The following is a 12,619-nucleotide window of genomic DNA, read 5'->3' as shown; positions in this document are numbered from 1 at the left end:
GCTGGCGGTGCTGAACCCCACTGACACATTGGCGGGTGTTTTTCTCTGTGCAGCCAGCACTTCGGGGCACCAACTGGCGGTGTTAGAGCCCAGGATCTGCAGGGGGAGCAGAGTGTAGGCCGAAGCCTAATTGAACCAATTTTAAAGGTAACTTTAACCCCCCCTCAGGTGTTACAAAGTAGAAGAGCCACGCCTTATGCAGCAGTAGTGCTGCACAAGTCAAAGGTTGCTCTTTTAATTTTGTTCCTTGCACAAGCTGAATGAAACACGTACAACATTTTGGCCCTTATACAGTCAATCTGTCTTGGAGGCGGGAGTTCCCTTCGTAATGAGACGCAGCACAGCTGGCAAAAATACCACCTTGGTGCTTGGCGCGGCCTCCTGAGCATCGCATTTTGATGTACAGGAGTCTGCGTTGTTGCGTTATCCCTTGGCCATGCGCTGCCCGTCTTCTGACATCATTTCATGTCGGCTGGTGCGGTTCGTGATGCCCATGAATCCCAGCCCCGCAGCGTCTTTACAGTGTTTCACACTGCGGGGCTGGGATTCATGGCCTGGCGCAGTACATATGTTCGCCTCTCGCTCGTGTCCTTACACCTGCTACAGACTGTGCGGCGTCAGCTGATCCCTTATCGCATGCCACGGCCATGAAGCCGCACAGTCTGAAGAAGGCGGAAGGAGCTGAGTCACAGCCTGGCGAAGATATGCACTGCTCATGCCCGTCAATCACACCCTCGCAGTCAAAATAAATAAGACACCGAGGGGCATTGTGTCGGGCAGGGCGGCCGCAGAGGCGCAGCCAGCCAAACAATGATGTCAGAGGAAAGGCTGCGCTACCAAGGGGGTTGTTGCGTGTCATTACAAAGGAAAGTCACACCTCAGGGACGTTTTAATGGTCTCAGGGGACACATTGTAGACGTGTTCCATTCCACGTGTGCAAGGAGAATAAGTTTATGAGCCACCTTGCACACATGCAGCATTACTGCTGTACAAGGTGGCTGTAAAACATACAAACACCTGGGGGAGGGGGGACAGGTTCCCTTCAATTTCAGTTCTTGTGTCTGCGTGGCTTTTGCAGGACACGATGCCGGCTACACAGCAGGGGAACAGCTGGCAGTGCTGAACCCCACTGACACATTGGCGGGTGTTTTTCTCTGTGCAGCTAGCAGTACTGGGCACCAACTGGCGGTGTTAGAGCCCAGGGTCAGCAGGAGGAGAGGGAGCAGAGTGTAGGCCGAAGCCTGCACTGGCGACAGCTTTGTGTCTGCATGGCTGTTGCAGGACACGTTGCCGGCTACACAGCAGGGGAACAGCTGGCGGTGCTGAACCCCACTGACACATTGGCGGGTGTTTTTCTCTGTGCAGCTAGCAGTACCGGGCCCCAACTGGCGATGTTAGAGCCCAGGGTCAGCAGGAGGAGAGGGAGCAGAGTGTAGGCCGAAGCCTAATTGAACCAATTTTAAAGGTAACCTTTAACCCCCCTCAGGTGTTACAAACTAGAAGAGCCACGCCTTATGCAGCAGTAGTGCTGCACAAGTCAAAGGTTGCTCTTTTAATTTTTCTCCTTGCACACGCTGAATGAAACACGTATAACATTTAGCCCTTTATACAGTCAAACTGTGTTGGAGGCGAGAGTTCCCTTCGTAATGAGACGCAGCACAGATGTCAAGAATCCCACCTTGGTGCTGGGCGCAGCCTCCTGAGCGTTGTTATTTGCCGTACAGGAGTCTGCGCTGTCGTGTTATCCATTGGCCTTGCGCTGTTAGCGCTGCCCATCTTCTGACATCATTTAATGTCGGCCGTTGCGGTTCGCGATGACCATGAATCCCAGCCCCGCAGTGTCTTTACATAGTTAAAACACTGCGGGGCTGGGATTCATGGCCTGGCGCAGTACATATGTTCGCCTCTCACACTTGGGTCCTTACACCTGCTTCAGACTGTGCGGCGTCAGCTGATCCCTTATCGCATGCCACGGCCATGAAGCCGCACAGTCTGAAGAAGGCGGAAGGAGATGAGGGACAGGCGAACATATGCACTGCTCATGCCCATTAATCACACCCTCGCAGTCAAAATAAATAAGACACCGAGGGGCGTTGTGTGGGTCAGGGCGGCCGCAGAGGCGCAGCCAGCCAAACAATGATGCCAGAAGACGGGCAGCGCTACCAAGGGGGTTGCAGCGTGTCATTACAAAGGAAAGTCACACCTCCGGGACGGTTAAATGGTCACAGAGGACACATTTTTGACGTGTTCAGTTCCACATGTGCAAGGAGAATAAGTTTATGAGCCACCTTGCACACATGCAGCATTACCGCTGTACAAAGTGGCTGTAAAACATACAAACGCCTGGGGGAGGGGGGACAGGTTCCCTTCAATTTCATTTCTTGTGTCTGCATGGCTGTTGCAGGGCACGTTGCCAGCTACACAGCAGGGGAACAGCTGGCGGTGCTGAACCCCACTGACACAGTGGCGTGTGTTTTTCTCTGTGCAGCTAGCACATCTGGGCCCCAACTGGCGTTGTTAGAGCCCAGGGTCAGCAGGAGGAGCAGGGGGAGCAGAGTGTAGGCCGAAGCCTGCACTGGCGGCAGCTTTGGGTCTGTTGTGTCTGCGTGGCTGTTGCAGGACACGTTGCCGGCTACACAGCAGGGGAACAGCTGGCGGTGCTGAACCCCACTGACACATTGGCGGGCGTTTTTCTCTGTGCAGCCAGCACTTCCGGACAGCAACTAGCGGTGTTGGAGCCCGGGCTCTGCAGGTGGAGCAGAGTGTAGGCCGCAGCCTGCACTGGAGCAAGTTGAAAGGGAACCTTAACCCCCCCCCCAGGCGTTTGTAGCTGAAAGAGCCATCTTGTACAGCACTAATGCTGGAAAAGGTAAACTTAGATCTTTTAATGATGGTCCTTGCACATGCTGAACCTAACACTTTTGAAATGTGTCCCCTCACACGGCTAAACCGTCCGGTCGGTGGAACTTTCCTTTGTCATGTGACGCAGCACAGCCGTCATTCTTACCCCCTTGGCGCCGTGCGCCTCCTCCTCAGCGTTGTTTGAATCTGTCCCGGAGTCTGCGCTGTTATGTTACCCCTTGGCCAGGCACACTTAGCGCTGCCCGTCTTCTGACATCATTTGGTGTCAGGCTGGCTGCGCCTGTGCGGCCGCGCTGGGCAAGATCCCGCCTCGCTGTGTCATCTAATGTAATCACTCTGCGGACCTGTGATCCATGGGCATGAGCAGTGCATATCCTCGCCTCTCACTCCCCTCCCTACGGCTTCTTCAGACTGTGCGGCGTCACGGCCGTGGCATGCTATTAGGGATCAGCTGACAGCGCACAGTCTGAAGAAGGCGTAGGGAGATGAGTGAGAGGCGGAGGTTAAGATATGCACTGCTAATGTCCATGGATCACAGGTCCGCAGTGGGATTAAATCAGAAGACACTACGAGGCGGGATCTCGTCCAGCGCGGCCGCACAGGCGCAGCCATCCTGACACCAAATGATGTCAGAAGACGGGCAGCGCTAAGTGTGCCTGGCCAAGGGATAACATAACAGCGCAGACTCCGGGACAGATTCAAACAACGCTGAGGAGGAGGCGCACGGCGCCAAGGGGGTAAGAATGACGGCTATGCTGCGTCACATGACAAAGGAAAGTTCCACCGACCGGACTGTTTAACCGTGTGAGGGGACACATTTCATAAGTGTTAGGTTCAGCATGTGCAAGGAGCACCACGAAAAGAGGCACTTTTTCCCTTTGCATCATTACTGCTGCACAAGGTGTCTCCTTCAGTAACAAACGCCTGGGGGGGGGACAGGCTCCCTTAAATTTAACTTGTTGTGCCTGCGTGGAGGTCGCAGGACACGTTGCCGTATACACAGCAGGGGAGCAGCAGGCATTACTGAACCCCACTAACACATTGGCGAGGTGTTTGGCTCTGTGCGGACAGCACTTCTGGACGGCAACTAGCGGTGTTGGAGCCCAGGGACAGCAGGAGGAGGAGGAGGTGGAGGAGATAGGAGGGATTGCCACACACACAGCTGGGGAACAGCTGACGTTACTGAACCCCAATAACAGAGGAGGGACTGTTGGGACTGTGCGGACAGCACTTCTGGATGGCAACTAGCGGTGTTGGAGCCCAGGGACAGCAGGAGGAGGAGGAGGTGGAGGAGATAGGAGGGATTGCCACACACACAGCTGGGGAACAGCTGACGTTACTGAACCCCAATAACAGAGGAGGGACTGTTGGGACTGTGCGGACAGCACTTCTGGACGGCAACTAGCAGTGTTGGAGCCCAGGAACAGCAGCAGGAGGAGGAGGTGGAGGAGATAGGAGGGATTGACACACACACAGCTGGGTAACAGCTGACGTTACTGAACCCCAATAACAGAGGAGGGACTGTTGGGACTGTGCGGACAGCACTTCTGGACGGCAACTAGCGGTGTTGGAGCCCAGGGACAGCAGGAGGAGGAGGAGGTGGAGGAGATAGGAGGGATTGCCACACACACAGCTGGGGAACAGCTGATGTTACTGAACCCTAATAACAGAGGAGGGACTGTTGGAACTGTGCGGACAGCACTTATGGACGGCAACTAGCGGTGTTGGAGCCCAGGGAGAGCAGGAGGAGCAGAGGAACACAGTGTAGGCCGAAGCCTGATTGGAGAAAGTCTAAAGGGAACCTTTAACCCCCCCCAAGGCGTTTGTAGCTGAAAGAGCCAGCTTGTGCAGCACAAAGGATGCAAAAGGAAAAGGTGGCTCTTTTCATTATGCTCCTTGCAAACACAGAACTAAACACTTATAAAATGTGTCCCCTGATACCGTGAGACCGTCCCGAGGGTGGGACATTCCTTCATAATATGACGCAGAACAGCCGTCATTCTTACCCCCCCGACGCCGTGCCCAGGGTCCTCAGCGTTGTTTGATTCTGTCTCGAAGCCTGTGCTGTTATGTTATCCCTTGGCCAGGCACACTTAGCGCTGCCCATCTTCTGACATCATTTGGTGTCAGGCTGGCTGCACCTGTGCGGCCGCGCTGGCCGAGAGCCCGCCTCGCAGTGTCGTCTAATGTAATCCCACCGTGGGCCTGGGATCCGTGGCCATGCGCAGTGCATATCCTCGCCTCTCACTCCCCTCCCTACGGCTTCTTCAGACTGTGCGGCGTCACGGCCGTGGCATGCTATTAGGGATCAGCTGACGGCGCACAGTCTGAAGAAGGCGTAGGGAGATGAGTGAGAGGCGGAGGTTAAGATATGCACTGCTAATGTCCATGGATCACAGGTCCGCAGTGGGATTAAATCAGAAGACACTACGAGGCGGGATCTCATCCAGCGCGGCCGCACAGGCGCAGCCATCCTGACACCAAATGATGTCAGAAGACGGGCAGCGCTAAGTGTGCCTGGCCAAGGGATAACATAACAGCGCAGACTCCGGGACAGATTCAAACAACGCTGAGGAGGAGGCGCACGGCGCCAAGGGGGTAAGAATGACGGCTGTGCTGCGTCACATGACAAAGGAAAGTCCCACCGACCGGACGGTTTAACCGTGTGAGGGGACACATTTCATAAGTGTTAGGTTCAGCATGTGCAAGGAGCACCACGAAAAGAGGCACTTTTTCCCTTTGCATCATTACTGCTGCACAAGGTGTCTCCTTCAATAACAAACGCCTGGGGGGGGGACAGGCTCCCTTAAATTTAACTTGTTGTGCCTGCGTGGCGGTCGCAGGACACGTTGCCGGCTACACAGCTGGGGATCAGCTGACGTTACTGAAACCCAATAACACTGGGTCGTATGTTTTGACTGTGCAGATGGCACTTCTGAGCCTCAACTGGCGGTGTTGGAGCCCAGGAATTTAAGTTCAGGTGGTAGATAGATGAACACAACAGGATACCTGGATAACGTAGACAGTCACCTAATTATTTAATCAGGAAGAGGAGTGGCAAATTCCTGAGAGATCCAGGCCTTGTTCATTTTCAGGAAAGAAAGCCGGTCAACGTTATCGGAGGATAGTCGCATGCGACGGTCAGTTAGTACACCACCTGCAGCACTAAAGACGCGTTCCGATAATACACTAGCCGCAGGGCAAGCACCTCCAATGCATACTGGCTTAGCTCTGGCCATGTATCCAGCTTTGAGACCCAAAACTTGAAAGGTGAAGAGCCGTCTGGGAGTACAGCAAGAGGGCAAGACATGTAGTCTGTCACCATCTGACGGAACCGTTGCCTCCTGCTGACTGAAGCCGTCTGTGATGGTGTAGACTTTTGTGGCGGGCACAGAAAACTGTGCCACAGTTGGGCCATACTGGTCTTGCCTTGGGCAGAGGCACTGCTTCTGCTCCCTCTTTGTGCAGAGCCTCCACCACTGCCTGGACGCACTGAGCTGCTTTGTAATGCACTAGCAGCACTTCTCTCACTTGAAATGGAGAAGATGATGGAATTCACCAGTGTGTCTTGGTACTCCCGCATTTTTCGCTCCCGGTTCAACGGTGTGATGAGGCTTTCTACGTTGTCCCGGTAGCGAGGATCGAGGAGGGTGAACACCCAATAATCAGACATGTTGAGAATGTGGGCGATGCGGCGGTCGTTTCTCAGGCACTGCAGCATGTAATCCACCATGTGCTGCAGACTGCCAACTGGCCAAGAAACGCTGTCCCCTGCTGGAGGCGTGATCTCTGCCCGCTCGTCATCACCCCACCCTCGCTGTACACACTGAGTACTGGACAATTGTGTAACTCCCTCCTCTGGACGGATGTCTTCCTCCTCCATTGACTCCTCCTCATCCTCCTCACAAAGTGTCCCCTGCCTACGCGTTTGTGAGGAACCACGTGGCGCTGACTGTCCAGAAGATGATGGAAATGGTGAATCCTCATCCTCCACCTCTTCCACAACATCATCCCTTAGCGCTTGCAGTGATTTTTCAAGCAGGCAGATAAGGGGGACAGTCATGCTGACTAGTGCATCATCTGCACTCGCCATCCGCGTGGAATAATCGAAGGGACGCAAAACCTGGCAGATGTCTTCATAGTGGCCCACTCTGTGGTTGTGAAATCTGAACGGCGTGGAGTGCGACTTCTTTGCGCCTGATGCAGCTGGTACTCCATTACAGCTTGCTGCTGCTCACACAACCGCTCCAACATATGTAACGTGGAATTCCACCTGGTAGGTAGGTCACATATGATGCGATGTTCCGGCAGGTGGTTTCAGCGCTGCAGAGCCGCAATGCGCGCTTTTGCCGTGCTGGAACGCCGCAAGTGAGCACACTCTAGGCGGACCTTGTGCAGCAGTGCATCAAGATCCGGATAGTCCCTCAAAAAACTCTGCACGACCAAATTGAGCACATGTGCCAGACATGGGATGTGAGTGAGGTTGCCGAGGCCCAGAGCTGCCACCAGATTTCGCCCATTATCACACACTACCATGCCTGGCTGGAGATTCGCTGGCACAAACCACACATCGCTCTCCTGCTTGATGGCATTCCAGAGCTCCTGCGCTGTGTGGCTTCGATTCCCCAAAGAAATTAATTTCAAGACGGCCTGTTGACGTTTGGCCACGGCTGTGCTCATGTCGGTCGTAACAGGTAAACGTTCATCACGGGTCCATGTGGAGGTGGACTGTGACGGCTCCTGCAGCGATGATTCTGAGGAACTGGTGTAAGAGGAGGAGTCAATGCGTACAGAATGAATTCCTGCAATCCTTGGAGTGGGCAGGACACGTCCTGCGCCACTCGCACGATCTGTACCCGGCTCAACAACATTAACCCAATGGGCAGTGAGGGAAAGGTATCGCCCCTGTCCATGTTGACTGGTCCACGCATCGGTGGTGAGGTGGACCTTGCTACTGACGGCATTCAGTAGCACGTGTTTTATGTGTCCCTCCACATGCTTGTGCAGGGCAGGGACAGCTTGCCTGCTGAAGTAAAAGTGGCTGGGCACATTGTACTGTGGGACTGCCAATGACATCAAGTCACGGAAGCTGTCAGTCTCCACCAGCCTGAATGACAGCATTTCCAGTGACAGAAGTTTGGTAATGCCTGCAGTCAGAGCCTGTGCTCGTGGGTAGTTTGACGAGAAAGGCCGCCTTTTCTCCCATGCCTGTACTACCGATGGCTGTAGACTGGGCTGGGAGTGTGTGGATGACTGGGAAAGTGGTGCTGCGGGTGGAATTACAGCGGGTCTCTGGACAACAGGGCCAGAGGTTCTTCCACGGCGATCCTGGGAGGAAGCCGAAACAGCTGCGTGTGAGCTGGAGGAAGAGGCAACACGAGCTGAAGAAGTGGTAGCTGCCGCTGTTGGTTGGCCAAGCTCTTCAGTGTGTTTTTCTAACTCCGCCGCGTGCCTGTTGCGCACATGTTTCCACATGTTGGAGGTATTGAGGTTGCTGACATTTCGACCTCTTTTGACTTTGTGATGACACACCTTGCATTTGACATAGCAAATGTCATCTGCAACTGTGTCAAAAAAGGGCCAGACACTGCAAGTCTTGGGAGTGCCCTTTTTGGCTTTTGGAACAGACATGCTCCTAACGGGTGCCAAAGTGGAGGCTACAGGCTGCGCAGTCTTCCCCCTCCCTCTAACTCTTTGGCCCGTTCTAGGAATCTCTTCCTCGGAGCTGCTCCCACCACCTTCCTGTCCCTCACGCCATGATGGGTCAAGGACCTCATCATCTACACTACCCTCTGCCACCAACTGCTCCTCCTGGGTAGTCTCAGCAGCAGAGCACGCACCAGAAAGTGGCACCTGAGTGTCATCATCAGCGGATGCGGCCTGCGATGTGGTGACCGGAGGCACTGGCCCACCCGCCTCTTCAGACTCAGAGAGAAAAGGCTGTTGGGCATCACTGCACCCTGCCTCTTCTTCCATTTCTCCAATGCTGCTTGACTGGCCCCCTGTTTCCAAGCCAAGAGATTCAGAGAACAGAAGTAGAGACGGCTCCTGTCCTGGGCTCTCTGTCTGCCTGGCCAATTTGGCAGGTGGTGAAGAGACAGATGGCTGCTCTCCAGTGCTCTGTGTCTGTGAGGATGTGGCACTAATTGAAGTCGATGCATTAGCTGCCATCCATCCGACAACGGCTTCAATTTGTTCTTCACGCAGCAGCGGTGTACGGCGCTCTGCGACAAAGCTGCGCATGAAAGACTGTTCCCTGGTGAAACTGGGTGCTGAGGAGTCACCGGTGCCCGCAGCAGGCACAGAATCCCCACGTCCTCTCCCTGCTCCGCGCCCACGCCCATGTGCCTTACTCCCTGCCTTCTTCATCTTGGTTGACTGATAAAGATAAGCAGAAAAGTACTAACGGCTTTGTGTGCTTATTCCTGAAAAGCTCCGAGTCCTAACAGGTATAGGAAACAATAATTTTCTAAAGTGTGGACTAGACTTTAATATGAGCTAATGTGGCCTACACAAATGTAAAGTGGTTTGTTTGGTGAACTTTATTATTTATTTATTTTTTGGGGGCTGAACTGACAACAGAGAGAGCTGCAGTCACACGGAGACCGTGCAGACAGCCGTAAACGGCGCTTCAAGGCCCAAAAAACCTCCTCTACTTTATCCTATGTAGTGTTTTTCCACAAGTTAGCTGGATACGGGTGGAAAGACACTAATAGGAATTTTTTGAAAAAATGTGCAGCAGCCTGCACTACTAAAAACAAAAGGAAAATTGATTTTACGGTATGACGCAGTGAAGAACCCTGAGCTGGATACAACCAGGCTATGGCTGCTCACAGACTACAGGGCGAGCTGCAGTCACACGGAGACCGTGCAGACAGCCGTAAACGGCGCTGCAAGGCCCAAAAAACCTCCTCTACTTTATCCTATGTAGTGTTTTTCCACAAGTTAGCTGGATACGGGTGGAAAGTCACTAATAGGAATTATTAGAAAAAATGAGCAGCAGACTACACTACTTGGAAAAAAAAAAAAAAATAGAACAGTATGAGGCAATGAACCACCCTCCCTGAACTGAATACAACCAGCTATGGATGGCCTATGTGGCTGCACTCAGACTAGAGAGTGGGCTGCACTCACACACACACACACACACACAGACCTTGCAGATCGCTGTGAAAACAAGGTGATTAGTAGGTGAACACAGCGGTTGCTAAATTAGCCTTGGAAAAGCACAAAGAAGCAAATCGCTATCTCTAAACTGGCCCTCAGTCAGCAAACAGTGTCCTGTCACTAACTGAATTCACAGCAGAGTGAGCGCAAAATGGCGCCAGCGACTTTTAAACTGCATCATGACATCATTTCAGCAGCCAATCACAGCCTTGCCAGTAGTTTCATGCCCTCCATGCTGAACAGGATGTGCCCACACTTGGAATCATTCTCATTGGCTAATTTCGTACAAATTTGTGCAGTTTGAATCCTGGGAACTTCCGATTCCGGTATCCGATACGCGGCAAGTATCGGATCTCGGTATCGGAATTCCGATGATACCGCTAAGTATCGGCCGATACCCGATACTTGCGGTATCGGAATGCTCAACACTAGCCGTAAGCAAAAAAGACTATTCAAGGCTTTTTTTTCAAGTCCTATAGACCTCACTGGGGAAGACAACTTACAACCATGGTCTCTTCTTCATTGACTTACATGGACAGGTCAGCTGGCAGTCAGCATTCAATAAGGGTCACGGAACTACTTAAGCTTTATTTAAATATAGGGGTTTTTTTAGCTTAGGAAAATAACAGATCAATGTTGATGAGTTTTTTTAGTCCATTTGACCATCAGTGTAGCACCTATTTCTAAACATCTTTTACCCGGTAAACGATGGAAAACAGACAGGACTAGGATGTATCTTGGATGGCATCAGTGTGCTGTTTTGTTTTTTTCTTGGACTCATTGGCTTTAATGGATGACTTTAATTCACAAATTGGATCAAAATCAGATATACCACAGCAAAAACAAAAAAGACATTTAAACAGTCACGTCCCCCAACTTGGGAATTATGCAAAATTTTATTGTATTATAACAGCAAATACAGTTGCGTTGCCATGCTATAAGGATTGCCTCTTTTAGAAGGTTGTCCTCCCTCTCTCCCTGTCTGTCTCCTCTGCTTTGATATCAGTAACCCCTCCCTTCTTCCCCAGATAGTGTATGACAGCCATGTTAAGATGATCATGTCTTTGCATCTCTGGTTCAGGATAGTCTTTGTTTACCTACTGTACCTGTGCATAACTACAAGAATACAGCTTGAAAATAAAACTTCTTCTGGAATCTTCATACGTGCCTCCGCAGTTGAGTCAAGCTATCTGATAAAATATCTTTGTGTGAGTACTAGTACATAGAAATATTCATAGAAATGGTGTCTCAAGAGCCCCACACTCACAGCCTAGTTATGGAGTCACAATATAACCATTCCCATAGACTATAAATGGATATGTGTTCTATCTGTGAAAAACAAGGGTGGCACATGGACGTGTGAATGAGGCCTAATTCTCGTGATAGGTGAAGGTAGGATGTAAACGGTAGGACATGCAGCTAACAAGGGTTTACAGCATATAGCATAGATTTGCCATGAAAATTAACAATGCAAATACCACCTTAAGCCTCCTATTCTATGACAGCAAGCAGAGATCTTGATCGTGAAGCATTGATACTTTGTTATCGGTATCACAGATGACTAAATCTCTTGAAATTCGTCTTGGGCTGATTCGACTTAATGTGTATAAAATTTGGTTCAAATTGAAATCCACCCACAATTTAAAAAAAAAAAAAACGTATTCTAGAAAATCTGAATTTCCCGAATAATTTGTAACATATTCTTTTCACTTATCTCTGCTCATTAAGCCATAAATACTATTTATTTATTGAAACTGTAATACCCCTTTAACTGTACGAATTACCATTGCGCTGGGAAGAAAGATTTTATAAGCAAATTCAGCTCTGATACATCGATATACTAGAGAGAGAGGATTTGGGATGAGAAGAGTTGGCTCCATTTCAAGCAATTCCATAGTCTGGAATAATGAACACATACAAACTGTTCCATATGCTTTGTGCCTAATTATCAATCTGTCCTGTCAATGGTGTCTGGCAGATGTCAGTGGTAAATATCCTTTATGTCTTATCGCTTCAGCAATTTTCAATCTGTTCTGACATATTTGAAGCTTCGTGCTGCTGTAAATAATAAAACTGGAGCATAGTGGAGACATCACAGAGAAGATGCACATATCTGTGTCATGGAGGGGCGCATTGTGCACATTGATGGACGGTGCACCCAGGATGGCGTCTTACCAATTGTTTTGCAGTGATTTTGGATGATATAAAACCCATCATCCTAATTTTGTAAATGATTGAAAAAGTGCAAATGCTAAAAACATTTTTTTCACATAAATGCATTTATTTGGGGCTAAAAATCAATTTTGCAATTGGGTTTCATTACAACTTTTTGTACAATTTGCCTTTTACAGACTCTTTGCTTGTCTGCACATTCAACCTTAATGTGGTCTTCTATGATCATAAATCATCTGAAAGGAGCTCAGAAAAAGACTTATAAAAGAGTTACAAACTCTCCCTTCAGACCATCATAGTGGGCACACTGACTGATTCTCAATTAACCCCTTAGTGACGGAGCCAATTTGCAGCTTAACCCCTTCATGCCGCGGCCCTATTTCGTTTTTGTGTTTTCATTTTTCGCTCCCCTCCTTCC

The sequence above is a fragment of the Ranitomeya variabilis genome, chromosome 3 (genome assembly GCF_051348905.1).
Source record: "Ranitomeya variabilis isolate aRanVar5 chromosome 3, aRanVar5.hap1, whole genome shotgun sequence".
Lineage (NCBI taxonomy): Eukaryota > Metazoa > Chordata > Amphibia > Anura > Dendrobatidae > Ranitomeya > Ranitomeya variabilis.
This window is presented reverse-complemented; position numbering follows the sequence as displayed.